Source organism: Macaca mulatta, chromosome 1, assembly GCF_049350105.2.
Source record: "Macaca mulatta isolate MMU2019108-1 chromosome 1, T2T-MMU8v2.0, whole genome shotgun sequence".
NCBI lineage: Eukaryota > Metazoa > Chordata > Mammalia > Primates > Cercopithecidae > Macaca > Macaca mulatta.
This window is the reverse complement of record NC_133406.1, coordinates 213,341,383-213,361,067: the sequence shown is the minus strand read 5'-3', so window position 1 is coordinate 213,361,067 and position 19,685 is coordinate 213,341,383. Positions and strand designations below refer to the sequence as shown.

Below are 19,685 nucleotides of genomic sequence, written 5' to 3'. Positions count from 1 at the left end.
TTCCCCATCCTTCCAACCACCATCCTATGACATCAAAATACTGTTTATTGAGAGACAGGCAGGGGCCTCAGGTCAGGCCCCTCATTGCCACAGTCACTACTTCCAAGGCCCTGAAGCAGACCTGGGTGAGAAAAGGGAGGGAAAGGTGGAGCCACAGGTGAGATGGGAGGAGAGGACCCTGGTGGGGAGGACCCCTGGGATGAGAGGGGCAGAAGGGGAGAGGGACAGGCACCCAAGGACCTCCCTCTCCCCCACCGCTAACCCAGCAATCACCTGGCCCAACCTTCCACCCATTCGAAAAGGAAGAGGAGCCAGCAGCAGTAGGTTATGATAGGCGATTACCCGTCATTAATTAATTAAAATAAACAGCAGATTAAATACAGCAAAATTAAAATAGCACAGGAAATTAATTCTCTCCCAGCCCCACCTCACAGGTGAGGTGCTTAACGGGCCCCTTGTAGCCAGGATCCAGGGCAGCCTGGGCTGGGGGCGTGCGTCGCCAAAACCTGCCTGTTACCACAACTCCCGACAGCCCCAAATATCAACGGCGGAGCCCAGCCACCCACAGGCATCCACCTGGCTCTGCCACCCCAAGATTGGCCTCCTGGCTCCTTATCCCTGGGGGACTCCAAGCCCTGCTCCCTAGTGGGCAGGAACGGTCCTGACACCCTCTAGGTCAGGGGTTGGGCACTGGGCCCTCCTAAACACATGGCCCACATCTACCACACAGGTCAGGGCAGAAGAAAGGAGGGCCCCTGGCCCTCTCTTCTGGGTTCCCTCTGGGGCTTGGAGTCAGGTCTCGGCAAGACCCCCCAACTTCTGTGCTGAGCCCCTAGCCCCTCATTTGGAGTGCCCCAAAATCCATCTCTGAGGACCCCTCACTTTCTTCCACTCTTTGGCTTAGGATGCTCTGGAAGAAAGCACTGCTGAGGCCCAGAATCCCAAGCCAGAAAATGCCTGACCCAGTTGGCTAGACCAACCAACCCCTAGGACGTGATGCCAGAATTGCCTCCTACACAAGACTAATCGGCTCATTGCACAGATGGGGAAACTGAGGCCGGGGAGGACAAGGCATTTTGTTTGTGGTCTCCCAATGACCTAGTAGGAGAACCTAAAGCTCTCTAAGGGGTCCGTTCCATGTCACCGCTACAACACTGGATTTTCAGAGGGCAGCTCAGTTCCACGCTGCCCCCTCCCAGTCTAGCTAGCCACTGAGGCCTTGCCTCCATAAGTCCATCTGACAATTTTCCCTTCTGTCCTGTGCAGCAACTGGTTAGACCTCAACCAACCTCAGTTCCTGCCCTCGGGCTTGCTGTTCACATAGTTTGCTTGGAAGCTCCTTCCCCAACTTCTCCCTGCCCAAAGTCTGCCAGCCAGCTCAATACCAGTTCCTCCATGAGCCACCCAGAACCCTGACAACTTCCTGTAAGCTTCTGGGGTGGAGCTGAAAGCGAAGACTCCCTCTCTGCGGTCTGCGTGATACGGTTATCAGGTGAGCTTTCTGTAGACTAAGAGAAGAGTCTGGGCCCCAGCAGCTGGCACAGTACCCAGCTCTCAGAAGATGCTCAGTAAATCTCTTCATCTGATGTCCCCCTATATCCAAGTGATAACTGACAATAATGGCTGTCATTTATTGAGCAGCTACTACAAGCCCAACAGCTGCACTGCCCCATCCTTGCACGACGAACCTTGCTCACAGAGGCTGTATGATTTTCCTAAGGTCACTCAGCTCAGGAACTGGAACCCCACTGATCCTTAACTCTAATTGGATCTCCTCTCCATCCTACTCACCACTTCTAGGTTAGACCATCATCTCCCACTTGCACTTCCTAAGCCCCTCAACTAGCCTCCCTGCCTCCAGTCTCTCCCTCCCTTGGTCCTGCCACCAAAGATTTCCCATAACCCCTTGTAGCCCACTGGATAAAACTCAAGCCCCAGGGCATGATATCTACACGCTGTGACATCTGCCTTCCGGCCTCTTTGCAGTGTCTCCTCTGGTCTGTGAATGTCCTCCGCTTTCCCAGCATAACACACTTGATTCACTTCCAGGCTTTGCATACGCTATTCCCACTGCCTGGAACACCCTTCCCACGCTTCCTCTGATGAATTCCTACACATCCCTCAACATCCAAGATCAAGGGTTACTTTACAATGGAGTTGGAAGAGACAGGCAACAAATAGGCTGGTCACAAAACTGAGAGCCCTGTGAGGGAAGGGCTCATGTCCATCTTGGTCACTACAGTATCCCCAGGGCTTAACTCATCAATGCTCAATCAATATTTGTTGAATGAATCAGTGAATGCTCTGTATAGACCTGCTGACTAAACAGAGAAATGACAAAAGAATACAAGGCCACAGTAGGCAGGGCCGGAGGTAGACAGGGAGAGACTGAGGCCAGGAAGGGCAAGGACACGGTGAAGAGCAGTAACAAATACCGTCAGAGCTAATCTGCAGCAGGCCACACTCTTGGCAGAGACAGTGTTTATGAGAGACAGAGGAAGGAAAATGATGGTGTGAGGGAGGCTCTCAGTGTGTGTGTGTGTGTGTGTGTGTGTGTGTGTACATAGGCAAGAAGAGGTGAGGACACATGTGTGTGCTGCATTTGTGAATTGGCCTGTGTGAGAAGGCAGGGAAGTATGCAAACATGTACATGTGTGTGTTTGTCGGGGGGCTGTGTACGCATGCCATGAGGGCTTGGGTATCTATGAGTGTGTGTGTAAGGCTGTGTGTGTGCACAGGATGCCGTGTGTGTACATGATGGAGGTTGTGCACTTCCGCTAGGAGGGAGTCATTGAGAAAGACAAGAGGAGACACACGAAGGAGGGGCGAGTGAGTGAGAAACTATATATGGGGGGCTGTTGTGAACATGTGCATGAGGAGATGGTGTCCCTGCAAGTGTGACCAGTGGGGAACATAGGTAAGAGGTGTCAGGGCTCTGCTGAGGGTGCAGCTGCCATGGCCTCGACCACAGGCCTGGTGCCAGAGGTGGGGGCTGGCCCTGGGCCCAGGGTGGGGGGTTCTGACAGAGCAGAAGATTCCTCAGAGTCCTCCCTGGAGCCACAGGCGCCAGATTACCATGTCCCTAGGCAGGGAGGTCGAGGAGGAGGCCCAGATGTGCGTGCGCCTCCACATCTGTCCACAGTAAAACCTCTGGGCATTTCTTTGTCTTTGTCTGTGTCCGGGTGTGCACGCCTGTGCTTGTGTGAGTACCTCCGGCTGTGTGTCTGTGCCTGTCTTTGTCTCTATATGTTTTGGGCCTTTGTCTCCGTGTGTGTGGCTGGTGATCTATGCCTGTCTGCATGGCAGTGTCTGGTTTTGTGGGTGTCTACGTGTGTCCTAGACTCCATGCATGTCTAAGTAGTGGGTGCCAGCATCCTGCTGGACTGCTGTTTGCATTTGTGGGTCTATGCGGCCTCGGTGTGAGTGAGGGCAGATTGTGTTTTTGAGACTGTGGGTCTAGGCCTCGGTGTATCTAAGTGTGTGCTTGTGTTTCTGTATGGGAGACTATGCCATGTGTTGTAGTATAGAGATGCTTATCTGTCTGTGTGATGCTTGTGAGACCAAGGATATGTGTGTGTCTGTGTCTGTGTGTGTGTTGGGTGTGAGGGGTTTGTCACAGACTGGTGAGCAAGTTAATCTCAGACTCCGTGACACGTGGAATAAAATCACGCTCCCATAATGGGATCATTCGTCTTCCTGTCCAAGGAGAGAACCAACTCTTCACCCTCCACCCTGGGGGAGCCAGTGGGGCCAGGGCCAGGCACCGGCCCCCACCCAGGCTGCCTTCTGGCCTCAGCACCCCCACCCCCTCCTCTGCTGCACCAGGCTCATTCTGCCTCCAGAGTGCCCTAGTGCCCACTGTGGGCTGGGCAGGGCTCCAGGACATGTGACTGGGCCTTAGAGGCCTGTCCTGGGCCCCCTGCCCCACCCACTGCTGAGGAGGGCCCTGCCCTGAGATGAGAGCTGGGGGTGCAGGAAGGACTCTTTGGGCCCCTCCTTCTCCTGGAGGGGAGGGATGAGCTGCAGGCCCGGCCGGGATTTTCCATCTCTCAGCAACAAGATTCCTGGTGAGCAGGCTGCGGGGTTTGGCAGGGCGCCTGCTGGAGACCCGCCCTCACCCGCCAGGATGCCTGGGTCCCTGGGGCCAGGCAGCAGCGGGTTCTCTGGGGAGCTGGGGGTGGGAGGCCCACAACTCCAACCTACTGTTTGCCTGGGCCTGTGGGAAAGCCAGACCCTTCCAGGCCCATACCTCCCAACCAAAGATGGCTCCCCAGCACCCCCAGCAAACCACTACCCTTCCTCTGGCCTCCCCCAAGCCCCAACCTTAGCTTAAGAAAGCATTCCCAGGCCAGCCACCCAGCACCACCCGCCCCCCCACCCCTCAGCACACACCCAGCCTGGGTTCTGCACCTCGCCTCCAAGTGCGAGGGCGCTCAAGGTGAGGGTTTTGCTTCTCCTCTCAGACCTAGGGGTCTGAGGACAAGGCTGTGTGTCCCGTATCTGTTAAATCCCTCTTGGTCTTAGCTCTCCTTCCTGGCTGGGCTGAGAGACACCAGGAGAGGATTTAAGGTCCAAAGTTGGGGAAACTGAGGCAGTGAAGCCCTCCGCCCTACTCATCACAATGAGTCAGAGGCAAAACCCAGTCATCTGGACTTGTCTTAGTGCTGCCTAGCAATAGTGGCTGCAGTTCTTTCTTTCCCGTGGGAGGGTGCAATTTCCGGAGGGGATGAGCATCAGCTGGAGGGAGTGGGGAATGGGCAGGTGGGCTCCCTCAACCCTCAGCACCTTGGATGAGCAGTTGGAGAGCAGGTTTGCTAAGAGATTAAGGTTGAGGAGGAGAAACGAGATGCTCCATGATTTATGAACCTAATTCTTCTCCCTTAAATTCCCCTCCAACCCCCACCCCCCCCCCAGCCTGGTCCCTCCAGGGCCATGCTGTGGCCCCAGGCCAATGTCAAAGCCCTAACCCATCCATCAGCTGTTGCCAGGGAGTTTCCACCCCAGTGGGTTCCAAAGGGAGGGGCACAACTGACACTAGGGGCTCAGATTGATGGGGAGAGGGCATGGCCCTAAAGAGTCTGCCAACAGACCCCTACACCCTCCCAGAAGCTGGGGGCTCACAACATCCAGGGAGGAAACTAGGCTGGCGGGTGGGGCCCAGGAGGAGGTAGCCTCCCAGCTCTGGCACCACACCCAGCTCTACCCTTTCAAGAGGCCAGGAGACCTGGGATCCCATGGGGCCCTACAGCTCACAGGGTGTGTGACCTTGGGTGGTGACTGCTCCTCGCCAGGCCTCAGCCTTCCCACTGCACAATGCAGAAAGTGGCTCAGATATCCCAGGTGACCCCCTTTTGGCTCAGCCCCCTTAGCATTAAGCCTTGCCCTCTGTCCAGAATCTGGCCCAGAAGGGGTAAGGTCACAGCAGCTACCTGAAGGAGTCCTCAAAGCCACCCAAGTCAGAGCTGAAGAGTTTATGGGGATTACCCCTCCACCACATGCCCATTTTCCAGTCCCTGAGAGAGGATCTGGAGTCTGCACCAAGACCTGAGTTTTACTGGTGAGGTGGTTAAGAGCACATGCTCTAGGGACACATAGACCCGGATTAATGTCCTAACTGCACTGGTAACTTGTTATATGAAGTCCTGTGCCTTTTCTCTGCCTCAGATTCCCCATCTGTAAAATGGGGTAATAGTGCCTTCCTCCTAGGACTGTTGAGCTGAAATGAGAAAATGCATGCAAAGGCCTTGGCACAGTGCCTGATACATAATAAGGGCTTGAACAGTGGTAGCGATCATAATTGTGGTTAGTATTAACATAAATCCAGTGGCCAGGGAGAAGTGGAAAGAGGGATCCCTGACCTGGCTGGAGGCGATGCCAGCTTCATCCTTGAGCCAGATCAGGACCCCCAGGGTCTCAGCCCAGAAGGGCCAGACCAATTCCTTGAAGCCCCCTAGCTGTCTCCCCTATTCGTTAAAGGCCTCTCATTAGTAAGCCTGGGCACCTGCCCCTCCACGAGTAATAAGCCTCATTAGTATCTTAGCCCCAAGCTCTGAGCCCAGAGTCTATATGTGTGCACACGCATGAGGGTAGGGGGCTGCAACAGGCCACCAGCCAGGAGACAGCATCCTCGCCAACCACACCCCCTGCCTGTCATCCGCAGAGCCCGTCACCACCCAGCTTGTCACCTGCCTGCCTCGCACCCGCACCACCTGTCACCCACCCAGCTCGTCACCCACCCAGCCCATCACCTGCACCACCTGTCACCCACCCAGCCTGTCACCAGAGCCGCCTGACAGACATCTGGGTGGGGGACAGGAGATGGGGAGGAGAAGACCACAGGGGTGCAGAGCTGGGGGCCCCAGAGACCCTGTAGGACCCCCACTTCAGCTCGGCATCCTGCAGCATCGCCATGGCAACCTCTCAGCCGCAACCACTTTCCCAAACATCCCCCGCCCTCCCCCCCCCCAGGCCCTGCTCTTAGCTTAGCTGAGCTGAGGCTGAGAAGAGCCTGAGTGACAGCAGAATGGGGCAGGAAGGAGGGGGCTCCCCAGCTGGCTGGCCTTAACCACCCTTGCGCCCCTCTGGACTCGGTTACTCCATCTGCAAAATGGAGGGGCCGGAACGGAGGAGGCCCTGTAGACAGGCCATCCCTCTCCAGCCCGGATTGGCTGAGTCGGCTGCCGGTTAACCTGTGAGGGCTGGGGGTGGGACGAAAGGACCAGGGTTTCTGGGTTCTTCCACACTACTCTACCTTGGGCCCAGCTCAGAGAGGCTGGGCCCCTGGCCCAAGCTCACACAGCAGATGAGGAGGCACAGGCTGGACAGGAGAGGGGCTCTGCCAAAGAACTGCCAGCTGGAGGTGCCATACTGGGTGACCCAAGGTGACCAGGGGCAGAGTTGGCCCCACCTCCGAGCTGCATTATTTATAAAACCCAGAGCAAAGAACTGAGCAACAGCTGCGGTGCTGCCCCTCCAGGGGGCACAGGCCTCGGTGGAACGGAGAAGACACGGTGCCTCCTCAGGGAAGGCCCCTAGGGTCCCGGGCTCCCTCCAGGGCTGGCTGGGGCAGGGGCTGAGGTGGGGAAGGGGGAGCAGCTCCGTCCCTCCCCTCCCCCTCCACTCCTCCAGGCAGGCAGCGATAGGATTACTTCTGCATGACTGCCCGCTCCACAGGGTTCCAGAGACCCTCCTGCCTGCAGCAATCTTTAAAATTCCTCCAGCCCAACCTCTCTCCCTGCAGTGAATGCTCCAGAGTCTACCGCAGTGTGCCCACTGCTGCCGCCGCCACTACCCCCAGGCAGGCTGGGACCCAGGTCCCTGGTGTCCATGGGCAAAGATGGACCCATTCTCAGGGTGTAGCCCTGTGTCCCTCAGAACCCTCTAAGGCCCAGGCCCCGGCCCATTCCCTCTGGCCCTTGATGCTGCCCCAGTCCCACAGCCATGGCTCCAGCTGGGGTCAGGCATGCCAGCTGCGCCAGGGCGGATGGGCACATATGTGCAAACACCCCCGGTGGATCTTGGCATGCCTGCCCGTGGGCTTTGCTGCCAGAACCTGGCTGCCCCACCTCTGCTCCGAACCCCTCCCTATCTCACCAATCCCTGCTACCCCCAGGGTGGGCAGACAGCTGGACTAAGCCAGTGCCTGTGGCTCCCCAGGGCACAAGAGGCAGGCAGGAGATCGATTCACTGAATTTTTTAAGGCCCTAATGGAGCCTGCATCCCAGGACTTGCTGGACTGGGACACAGGCGATGTCTTGGGGACCCTTCCCACAGCACTGCCATTGCTTCCTCTTTCAGGTCTTGGGGGTCAGTGGAGCCCCTCTGTGAGCCTTCCCTTGGCAAGAGAGGAGGCACGAGGGACCCCTAGGAAAGAGAAGGGATTTGGGGGCTGTGAGCAATACCCAGAGCCCCCCTATCTCCCGAGTCCTAATGCAGGCAGAAGCAGCTCAGCCTCTAAATCACTCCCCTCATGCTGCCCTCTGAGGCGGATTCTGTGCATCTGTAATTAGGGGGTGGAACAGATGGTGGAGATTCCGTTTAAAATCATGCATCTAGTAAAGTAACCTTCACTGTCGGAACTGACTCCCAGGGAGACCAAGCCCCGCAGCCTGGATTTGGTGGTGGGGGGTAGTGTCAATCCAGCACCTTCCCCATCCCTCTCCCTGAAGCCCCAGGCCCCATGTCCCTCTCAGGTGAGCCAAGGGGTTGGGGGAGGGGGCAGTGATTTGGCAAGCACTTGAAAAAGTGTAGGCTGGGGGCAACTCCCCCTGTCCCCCTCTCCCACATACATGCCAGAGCCAGGGCAGGGCTGGGTACTGAGAGTTTCCTGGCTGAAAGACCAGGGTGACCAGGTGCCAACAGGCTCTGCCCCCACCCCAAAGGGGCCCCAAACCTTCAAGCCCAGGCCAGGGTGCCCAGAGCACAGGGTCTTGGGTGGGGCAGCTTTGAACCAGATGTCCAGCCTCACTGTCCAGGAATGAAGAGCCTGGGGCGGTGAAGGGGTGGAGATGCCTCCCCAGGCAGAGGAGGCTCTGGGAAGAGGGGGAGGCCTGGGCAGCAGAGAGAGAGAGAGAGAGAGCACACAAGAGTGAGCAATGTGTGTGACAGGCTGAGGCTGTCTAGGGGAACAAGGTGGGGGAGAGGGTGTGCTGGAATGTGCCAACGGTGGGAGTGAGGGTTGCAGAAGAATTAGGCGGGGTATGTGACAGGGTGCCGTGGGGTGCAGGCAGAGCACAGAATGGGTGCAGGGTTGTGACTTGCTGAGGCTGTATGTCTTTGTGTATAGGTGTGGTATCGGGGTGTTTGGAGAGGTGTAGGGGTGTCCCTGAGCCCTTAGGTGGCTGAGGAAAGTACTGGAGCTGAGACCGTCTGGGGAGTGGTGGGGCCGGGCCTTTAGGACTGCCTGTCGAGGAGGTGCTGGGATCCAGGGGGCAGTGTGCACGTGTGCACGTGCAAGCTTCGGGAGGTATCAGAAGATTCAGGGCCTGATCTGTTGGAGATATACTATAACTGAAGCCATGTCTCTGTGTGTTTGAGGCAAATGTTGTGGCTACAGAGGGTGTTCTTGTTTGAGTGGGTGTTTGAAGCAGTGAGTGTATGTGTGTTGTAGGGGGAGGTTGTATGTTTGGAAAGGTATAGGAGACGATACCGGTGTTTGGGGAAGTGCTGAGCTATAGTTGGGAGAAATGGTGGGGGCTGTGGGCAGAGTGTGTGTGTCTGGGGAGGTGTCAGGGCTTTGAGGGTGTGAGTCAGTGGGAAGGTAGCAGGGCTGTAGCTGGGTCCTGGGTGTATCTGGCAAAGTGTTGGGGTTGGACAGGCGGTTGATATGCTGAGGGTGTGGGAGCTCTGTGTGTGTGTGTGTGTGTGTGTGTGTGTGTGTGTGTGTGTGTGTTGGGGTGTTTAGGGATGTATTGGGGGATCATAAAAATCTGGGTTTTAAGTACTAGGGCTGTGAACATGTGCCTGGAAAGGTGTTGTGGTGGGTGGAGGATGCACTGTGGTTTTGGGGAGGAGCTGGGGAGTGTCTCTGGAAAGGTTATTGGGATTTTAACTGGGTACCTGCAAGGGTCTGGGGAGGTGTTAGAGACCTGAGGTCCCTCTGTATGTGGGAAGGGAAGAATGGGTCTCTGATATCAGAGATGTGCCACGGGCTATGGTCCATGCGTGGGCAGGTATGAGGGCTGTAACCGGGTTTCTGGTGTTGGGGAGGTGTTGCAGGTGTGTGGGTAATCACATGGTGGTTGTGTGTTTGGGGGTGTGTGTATGTGAGGTAGCTGGATGTCGGGGGGTGTCTGTATGTAGAGTGTGTGTGGAAGTGTGTGGGCTGGGTGTTGTAGGTGGATCAGTTGTGTTTTAGGTGTTAGAGCTGTGAGTGTGTATACGGGGCAGTCGTCTATTTAGAAGGTGTTGGGAACTGTAATTGAGTCCCTGTGCCCCAGAGAGGTGATGGAGCTGCAGGGTGTGTGTGTGTGTTAGGGGGGATGCCCCTCTGGGAGAATGAAGGGCAGCGTCCTGGCCTTCACTCCGGGGCCTAACTGGGGGCTACCTGCTAGAACCCCTATGGTATGGGGTGCCTGTGCGGGGGTGTTGAGACAGGCAGTCCATCTGTCTCAGCCTGTGCCCAGGCCCAAGGAGCGGAGCTGCCTCCTCGCTCCCTGGGGGGCAGCAGCAGATCTGAGCCCACCCATCTGCCTTCAGATGGTCGAGGCAGGAGCCTCCACAAATCTGCCTGGAGGGCATCACTGTGTTTGAAGAGACACAGGCTGGGGGTGGGGGAACTGCACAGCAAACAGTCCTCACGGAGGCTCCTTTAAAAACCACTGACGCCAGGAGAGAGGAAGAGGGAGGACAGGGGCGGGTATGTCTGTCCTTGTGCATCTGTGTGGGTCAGTGCCCAACTTCCAGGCCAGGGGCCCCTTCCCACATGCTTGTGCTGGATGTTCCTGTTCAGGTAGCACTCAGGCCTTGGCAAACACTGCTCCAATCTAGGCAACAGGCTCCCAGCCTCACACCTGAACTACACCCTCATATCTGCAGTCCCTACACTCACATGCATTCATACACCTTCCCACATGCATGCCTGCCACTGCACCCTCACAGTGCAGTTTGCCCCATGCCCTTAAACCTTCGTCTCTGTACCCCCATCACACATACCCCACCCGGCAAAACCTGCAGTTACACACACCCATCTTACACACACACCTATCACATAAATGTGCATCCACACATACATACCTGACAAGTCACTCTCACACATACAGCCACACACTCCACACACCTTGGAGCTCCCTGTCACACCCATATCCTATCTCCCATACACCCAGTCTCTGTCACACTCCATGACACTCGCCATCTCTTCTACCTGCACATGCAAGCACATGTTTATACACACATGCCTCACCACCTTTGAGACAGCTCCCCACTACCCAACCCACTGGGCATTTCTCGGTGTCCAGGCCAGGCCCTGAAGCTTCCCAGAAGGGCTCTCACCAACTGAGAGGACCTTCTGCCTCCCCACCCTGCCAGCTGGGTCAGAGTATGGCGGGGGCGGGGGGCGGGCGGCAGGGGCAGGTTCTCTGTGCTCTGGTGTGACTGCCACTGTATGTGTGAGGGTGTGATAACATGTCCTGAGACCCATGACAGGGCCTGCGAGTCAACACCCGCACGGGGAAAGAAGCACAGGTGCGTGTTCACCAGTTATGTTCGTGAAACGTAGAATGAGTGTGCGGGTAGAGATTTACATGTCACAAATGTGTGTGTGTGTGTGTGTGTGTGTGTGTGTGTGAGAGAGACAGAGAGAGACGCAGGGCCTGTGTAGACAGGTGTGGCCATGGGGGCTGCGTTTATACGAGGTACATCCCCCAGGTGAGTGTGAGGGGGTGCTTCCCAAGACAGGAGAGGTACACATCTGCAACTGGTGGAGGGGTCAGGGCTGCAGGCCTCTCAGCAACCCCTCCCCTACGAAAAGAGGAGCAGGGAGCAAGGGGCTCTGGGCGGCTTCTCTCTCTTGCTCTTTCTCCCTGACCTCTTTAGCAGCTGGAAGCTGAGCCGGGGGTGGAAGGAATGGAGACTTGGCTGGCCTGGGGGTTTGGGGAGGGAAGAGGGAGAAAACACCTTCCAGATTCTCATCAAATCCCTGTTTGTGGTTTGTAGCCTCCAGTCTCTCCTCCCTCCCTTTCCCTCCCTCTCTCTCTCTGTCTGTCTGGGTTTCCCCCTTTCTTTATCTCTTCCTGTCTCTCAGCCTCCCCATCTCTCTCCTTCTCAATCTCAGTCACCCTGTCTCCTTTCTTGTCTCTAAGTCTCTGTCTTCCATTTTTCTGCCTCCTCCTCTCTGCCAGCACCTCTGTCTGTCCGTCTCTCCCTGTCCCAGTCCATCTGTCCGTCTCTCTCCGTCTGTCTGTGTGTGGGTGTCTCTGTCCATCTGTTCCACCACCCATCTGTCTGGCTGTCTGTGTTAGTCCTTCCAAGGGTGCCCACTCGCTCCCCAAGGCACCCTCCCCCAGGTCAGCAAGGCCTCTCCTGGCTCAGGGGGTGGGGAAGGGGTGCAGAGCTGCAGCTTCTGGAAGCTTCAGTAGCAGCTGGGCTGAATTGGGAGTTCGGGGCCAGCCAGCTGCAGAAGCGGCCCCTCCCTTGGGCTCCCAGGCCAAGGACCCCAGAGCAGAAGAGGAGAGAAAACAGGGCCTCATTGCAGTTGGGTTTGCGTGTGTGGTGGAGGGGGGCTGGAAGGGGGCTAGAGGGAGGCAGGGCCTCACTTTACTCTCACTTCACCATTGCCCCCGGAGCCAGGCCCTGCAGGAGAGGGATCCTTGATGCCCACCTTCCTCATCCCCTGGCCAATGGAAGAGATGCTGGGATCCAGGAGGGAGGGGCCAGGAGAGGCCAGGCCTTGGGGGAAGGAGGGGCTGGGAGCCAGGGCTTCCTGTCAGCTGGGCTGGAGGGGGGCTCCTTCCCTACTCGTTTCCAGGCAGTCCCTGGGGACCCCTCCTGCTCTGGTCCCAGTTCCAGGCACGAGGGGTTGTTCTTGCCAACTGCACTGGGGCCATTCCCACCTCCATCAACCCATAGGGACATGGGGGGATCAAACCAGTGTCACCCCCACAATGGTGGAGGCTGGTTGTGGCTATGTAGTGACCCTGGCCCTGTCTAGGCACTGGCCATCCTGAGTCTAGCACCTCACACACACATATATACAGTGCATCCCAGTACGCACCGCCTGCCCACGCCCCCTAACACCACTACCCACCGTCATGACATGAACGCAGAGACCAGCACCCTACCTTGCACCGGTGACAGCGCCCCCGTCACAAAGCCAGCAGCTTCAGACAGCATCCCTCAACATTCTTCCTGGCTACTTTATCCCTGTCCCCCACTCCTCTCCAATAGCTCACAGTCCAAATCCCACAGTGGATGGGGAAACTGAGGCCCAAGAGGAAGGGATGGGAGGACACAGTCATCCCTCCTGAGACCCAGGGATAGGATCATAAATGAGGAAAGAAGAGATGCTGCAGGGGCAGAATCAGGCTCCTTCCTGACCTACCACGGGCAAAGTCCGTATTGGCTGCGCCCTCCACACAGCCCTTCCACTGGGCCAGGGCCAGGGCCAGGGGCTGGCTCCCTCCCTCTCAAGCTCTCCTTGCCCCTGGTTGGGCCCCCTCCCTCTCCCCCGTTCTGAGCAGCCCTCCCTGCCCTCTCCCTCCCAGCTCTGGCTCTCTCATCCTCAGCTCTTGGAAGCCTGACTCACTGTTTCCCCTCCTCTCTCCCCTCCCTCCCTCTCTCTCCCGGCAGCAGTGGCGCCTCCCCCTCCCCTGGGGGGGCTCTGGCCGCAAGGGTGCCCGCCTGCTTCTCTCCCCAGGCTCCAGCCCCCTCCGCTCCCAGGAGGCCCCCTGCAGCTGTTCTAATTCTCTAACTACAGTGAGGTGGAGTGCAAACAGCCCAGATCCCAGCCTGGCCTTGCCAAAGGTATCTGTGACCCCCACGCTGGGCAAGTGGCTCCTCTCCCTAGACTTGGCTTTCTCTTGTCAAACAACTGGGGGGTGTCCAACTGGATGATGCTCCTGGCAACTCTGGGACCCTAATGTTTCCCACTTTTATAACCTGGGTGTCTTCTGGCACAGAGCACCTGACAACCTGTAGTGTGCAGTACCTGCCACAGGCCACGCCCCCCCAGGTCCCAATAAAAGCTCAGCTGTGTTCCAGGCATTTGGGGAGGGCAGAGGGGAGATGCTACCCTGGGACCAGAAGCATTTGTCGAAAACCCTGGAATCCCTCTGTCTCCCCATTTCCCTCCTCCTGTGAGAGTCTCTCTCTCTCCCCGACCCCCACCTGTCCTCCTCCCTCTTCCCAAACATCTGCTTGTCTCTCCTCCAAAAACCACCCCAGAATCTGATCCTGGGTGAGAGGCCCTCAGTGCTGCCTCTTCTCTGGCTCCAGGGTGGGGAGTGGTATATTCCCAGGCCTTCTTGGTCCCCGGCCCCCACCTCCAGGGGCTGTAATCCCAGCTCTTCTTGCCTGTTTTCTCTTTCACTCTCATCACTGGCTTTGGTCTCCATCTTTCTCTCTCTTCACCATGCATGTGGCTGTGGGTCTCTCCTCCCCATGCCCCCACCCCTCTCCCTGTGGGGGGCCCATCTGCTGGCATTAGCAACAATGTTACCCTTGCTTCCTCCCATAGTCCCCAGCTCCACTCCATCCTGGCTTCCACCTCCCCACTCTGTCCCAAGAGACCCAGGGGACCGAGAGACAGAGCTGGGCTCCATCCCATAATAGTGAGTCTGCTTGACCTCACCAAGCCAGACCAGAAGGGCCTGGGCATCTGGTACGCAGGCATGACACCCCCTGGTCTTGGGTGGCTGGCATGAGACACAGAGCTCTGTGTTCTACAAACCAAAAAAAAAAAAAAAAAAAAATTGAAGTTGACCTGGGGGTGGGACAGAGAGGGGAAGGGGGAAATGAGGGAGATCAGGTTTGCCTGGAGGAAGCCCCTGTCCAATGGGGAACAGAAGCATAGAGGAGGGAGTGGTTCAAAGTCAATGCTCCAGGCTGATTGGAGAACAACAATGTCCCTCTGGGGCTCTGTCAGTCCAGAACAGCTCCCCCTACCCAAATGTCTTCTGCCAGGGGCAGTCTGCCCCTCAAGCCTCCAGCACAACCATAGCAATCAGGTGGAGACCCCATCTTTTAATCTTTTGAGTCCAAGTCCAACTTCCCTACTGTACACCTCCACTTAGCTCAGCAGGGGGTTCCAGAAGCCTCCCAGCCCAGATCTAAGTACATGCAGTGGGGGTTAACAAAGCCCCCCAGCTCCCAAACCCCTTCCCCAAAGGCCCCATCAAGGGCTGGGGAGCAATGCAAAATAACCCCAGAATCCTCATGCATTGAAACTGAGAAGCTATGCTGTCCATTCACAGCGCCTGAGGGTGGTAGGGGCTCCCTGCCCCCACGACCCTGTTCCAGACCCCCCAGCCCAGCAACAATAATAAACAGCTAGCTCTTTTTCTTTATGACACCAAATTTCTCCAAGCCCAACAGCTCCTTCCATCACTACCTCAGCCATAGATCACATTAAAAACTCACAGAGGGCAACTTAAACACATCACATTTGTTTCTCTCTATATTATTTCAAAAGTAACGGCATTAAAAATGGATTTTACTACAGAAAATAAATATCAGCACGTGGGCCGGGAGCCCAGATAGAGGAGAGAGCCCACCAGGGGAATGTCCCTGAGGGCTTGGGCACAGTTAGGCACTGACCAGATTAGAAAGGCCAGGCTACACCTTGGGCTGTGGGGGATTCCTGGGGAGGGGGCAATGCCTGCCCACCTGGGCATCTGCCCCAAAGCCGGATGAAGAAGGACAAGTCACTGGTTTGGGCTGGTGGCCACTGGTCCCCCAAAGCTCATGCCCTCACTGGTCTTTGCAACCCCTGAAGAGTGGGAGCTCTGGGGCCAGAAGTTCACCAGTCTCTGGGGATTACTCCAACTATTGACACAGCAGGAGAAAAAAATGAATTCAACTTACTATCCAGTTTGATTTTCCATTACTATAAAAATAAATATACATCTGCTCAAAGGAGGGAGATGGCAAGCAGCATGCACATGCCACCTGGGGGGTCCCCCCCCACAACCCAGCCTGCCTGCCCCCGCCCCACGCCAGGCTGGGGGACAGACAGACTGGTAATCTTTCACTTACAGCCCCAGCTCACACAGTCACACACACCGGGCCACACGGAACAGGAACAAGCCAACAATAGAAACACCCCAAATGCCCCTGGCAGGACTCTGCCCAGGCCCAGGCACATGCCCCCGCCCAGCCGGCGGCGACAGCAGCAGCGGACAAAATGTGGCCACCCTGACCCGGAGGCAAAGCTTGTCCTCACACCCTGAGCTCTGCCCAGGGAGCTGGGGCCAAGTCCCGCCTGACACCAACTGGTCCGGCGGGAAACGCCTGCCCAGCCAGACAGGCACAGGCCCCCCAAGGGTCCCTCCTTGTGCTCAGGGACCAGGCTGGTGCAGTCCGGCCCTGCCTCCCAGGGTGACGCCTGGGCCCAAATTCAGCTGGCCCTGCCAGTCAGGCACTGGTGCAGAACCGAGGGCACCAGGCTCAGCCCCTCCCAGCCCAGCCCCAGGGCCCCCAAGCTGGGAGGGAGGGGAGACTCCCCACCCCTCCACATCTGGCCCTGGCCCCCAGGGTCTGCGGTAGAGAATTCCCGCCCCCGCTTCTCTCTCTCCCTCCTCCCGCTCTGTGCCCGCTGCCCGCCTCAGGGACAGCCCCAGCTCCCGCCTCCGGCCAGCAAGGCCCACATCCTTCCTCCCTCAGCTGGCCCCTTCGCCTGGCAGGAGGCTGGGGGGTCAGGCTGCTGGGGAACCCCCCCAAGCTCCCATCAGTCCTCATCCCCAGCCCCCAAACTCTGGGTTGCTGTCCCTTTTCCTGTAGAACAGGAAACAAGGTTATTTCCTAGACTCAGAGCCAGCCCCCTGCCCCTCTGGCTCTGCCCGGGGACCCAGACCCAGCAGGGGAAGGCGCCCTCAACCAGCAAGCAGAGATTCAGCAATTCACCCCAGCTCCCTGCCTAGGGGGCTGACAGCTGTCACTCAGCACCCCACCCCCTGGGGAAGAGGGGGCCGATTCAATCAGAGCCCCAGAGGAAACGCATTGATAGGCGATTATTTATTTATTTATGCAAAAGTGAGCCGACTTTGTTCGCCAGGTAACCGGGCACGCGGCCCAACCCCTTCAGCCCTAGCCGCCCCCAAATCCCTCCTCCGCCCCACACCCCCTCCGGGTCATTAGGTCCCCGCCCCTCAACTCCCCGAGAGCCAGTGGATCCTAGGGATTTGGGGGTTGGAGGGGAGGGGCTCCTCCCTCCGCAGTCTCCCCTTTTCCCAGCGCCGATCCTAAAATCCAGCCTTGTTCTCCGCTCCCACGGTCCCCCCTTCATTCCCCCCCCCCACATTCTCAGCAAGCTGGAGAGCAAATTGCAGTTTTAAATCCAAAGGCGGAGGGAGGGGGAAGGAGGAGGGGGCGCGCGGCAGCGCTGGGCGCGCACCTCGCCCCCGAGCCGGGGGAGCCGCGGGGCGGCCAGGAAACCCGAGAACCCCCCCTCCCCGCCCCCCCCTCCCCGTCCACCTCCCCCTCCCCCTTCCCGGCGCTGCCTGCCAGGCTTCGAGCCGAGCCCAGCCGAGCCGCGGGCCCCGGTGGAAACAAAGACCGATCGCACCGCGGGCACCGCAGCCACCGGGTCCAGCGGACCGGACCGGGGGACGCGGGCCCCCCCCACCGTGCGCTGCACAAAAGAGCCCGGCCGGCCGGTCCCCAGCGGGGGTCTAGGGCTGGGGAGGAGGCGCCACTCACCGGAGTGCTGGGCTGCCGGCTCCGTGGGTCCGAGCCAAGCGAGGGGTTTTAGGGGGCGTCTGTCTTCCGGCGGTGGCAGCGACGCGGGCGCCCGGCTGCTGAGGAGAGGAGTCGTGGAAGAGCCCTGAGCCGCCCGCCGTCGCTGACAGCATGGCTCGCGCCTCGGCTCACATTCTCCGCCGCTAACTCCGCTGGACACGGCCCCCCGCTCCCGCGGCGCCCCCCCACCTCGATCACTCCTTCGCTCTCTGCGCTCCCCTCGCCCTCCCGCCGCGCACACACTCTCCCAGCCCTGGACACCCCCGCCCCCACCCCCCCAATTGCAAACCTGGGAGGGAACGCGCCCCGCGTAGTCCTCCTGCTCCTCCTCCTCCGCCCTCCTCCCTCCCGCTCTCTCTGGCTGTCTGTCTGTCTCTCAGACTGTCTCTATTTCTCGCTCTCTCTGCCTTTCTCTGCTCTCCAAGCTGGGTGGGAAAAGGAAATGAGGACAGAAAGCAGACGCTGGCTTTGGGTGGTGGTAGCTGGATTCCCTCTCTCCCTCCCTCCCCCTCCTCCCCTCCCTCCTCCTGCCTTCTGCTCTCTCCGCTGCGAGCGGGGCTGAGCGCAGCCTGGCGGGTGGCTCGCTCTGCCCGCCCGCCCGCCTGTCTGTCTGTCTGGTCCGCCTCGCTCGCTCCCTCCCTCCGTCTCTCGCCCTCGCCCTGCCTGCCTGCCTCTCTCCGTCTCCGCCGCCGCCGCCGATGCCTCTGCGAGCTCGCCTTACCTTCGCCGCTCACCATCCGGAACCCTAGGGGGGAGCGCGCGCGCGGCACGCCGGGACTTGTAGTCCCCGCCCCGGCCGCTCCGCGCGCGGGGAGGGCGGGGCCGCGCCGGGTGCTCCGACGGCGCGGCCGGGAGCCCCGGGGACCCCGTGCCTGGGGCGCGTCTGACTGGGGCGCGTCCTCGTTTACCAACGGGCGCAGATCCTCCCCAAGAGTTACGAATGGTCCCCGTGTTCCTTGTCTCCACCGGGGGGCTCTGGTTCGAGCGGAGGTTGCGAGTGGGAGTGAAGGGGCGGGGTCTGAGAGCGGAATGGGAGTGGAATAGGGAACCAGGGGATTAACCAAAGGGGCTGCGACTTTCTGGGGCGTCCCAGTTAAATGTGAGGAGGCAAGGACGGAGGAGAGGACCGGCTCTCTCAATCTGGGGACGTTATCCTTTTCTGAAAAGGTTTCTTATTGAGTAAAGCGCAAGTATTTATGGCGGGAGGGCTGCTGGGGCGGGGCAGCGGAGGAGACCCAGCCAGCGCTGCCTCCCCACTCGGTGACCCCTCCTCTCAAACTCCGAGCTCTGGGTTTCGCCCTTGCAACCCAGCTTTCCTACATGTCCAAGGGCGGCGAGGGCTCAGAAGTCGTGGATAATCCACAGATAGAACACACACACCCTTTTCCGAATTCTGCTGAGCATTTGCGTTGTGTCAGGAAGCAGGATTCAGATTGAACGGTGCTGACCTCCTGCCGCGGCCGGGGGCTGGGCTCAGCACTTTCACCTACCTCCTCTTCAGGTCACATCTGTTCTCCAGCCCCTGGCTCCTGGGCCCCCTCCCTAGCCTATCCCACAGATGGGAATGTGCGCTGCTTGAGGGCCTTGTTACCGCCCCCAGAGATGGCTGAACTGCTGCGGTAAAATCGTGCTGTTATTTCCATTTTAGAGATGGGGGCACTGAGGCCCAGGTTCTTCTGGTTAGCAAGTGGCTGAGCCCAGCTGGGTTTGAACCAGGGTCTGACTAACCCCAAACCCCACAAGCTTAAACCCTGGGCTATGGCAAGCAGTTGTGATTCCCTCCATTTCTGTAACTGACCTTCTCTCCCTGTGTCTGTGTGTCCTTTCTTGGCAATTCAACAAATGTTAACTGAGGTATGCAGGGCTTGCAGGGGACTCGGAGATGAATAATGCATAGTGGCTGTCCTGTCCTGTGTCCTAGGTGTCTACCAACGCCGGCCCTGACTGGCCCTGCGGCGGTCCCACCTCATTGGACCACCTCATCTGTGTGTCTGATGTTCCACACTCTGTGTCTGCTGGCCTTGTCTATCTTGCTCCAGGTCTGAAGTTCCTAGAGCAGTGCCTTTGTCTCTGGCCTCCCTGTTTCTGACTCTTCCTTTGGCCTTGCAGGGTGATGGCCAGTGTGTGACAAAGGCAGCTGGTGACATTTTGCCAACTGCAGCTCCCTGGTCACTATCTTCCCCACACCTCCACTCCTTCCAAGCTCCTTCTCTATGGCAGTCCGGTACCCCCAGAGGACAAAAGATGGAATCTGGGGAGCACTCTCTATTGGCCCTTGGCAGAGGGTGTGTGCAGCA

The 19,685-nt window shown here is 58.4% G+C and overlaps 1 protein-coding gene across 49 annotated transcripts in view; it reads right to left on the bottom strand.

Annotated features, from left to right (window-relative positions):
- The window catches only part of AHDC1 (AT-hook DNA binding motif containing 1), a 70,504-nt gene extending 52,320 nt beyond the window's left edge, over positions 1-18,184 (bottom strand). For 7 of the 49 annotated variants that reach the window (XM_077966436.1, XM_077966440.1, XM_077966525.1 and 4 more), the window contains exons 1-3: positions 18,056-18,133; positions 17,678-17,813; positions 17,350-17,447 (exon numbers count right to left, since the gene is read on the bottom strand). The gene's annotated coding sequence lies outside the window, so the exon portion shown is untranslated. Of the gene's footprint in view, positions 1-17,349; positions 17,448-17,677; positions 17,833-18,051 lie in introns of those variants that run through there. The other 42 variants (XM_077966450.1, XM_077966446.1, XM_077966519.1 and 39 more) reach the window with 14 other exon arrangements.
- Between the last annotated feature and the right edge of the window lie 1,501 nt (positions 18,185-19,685).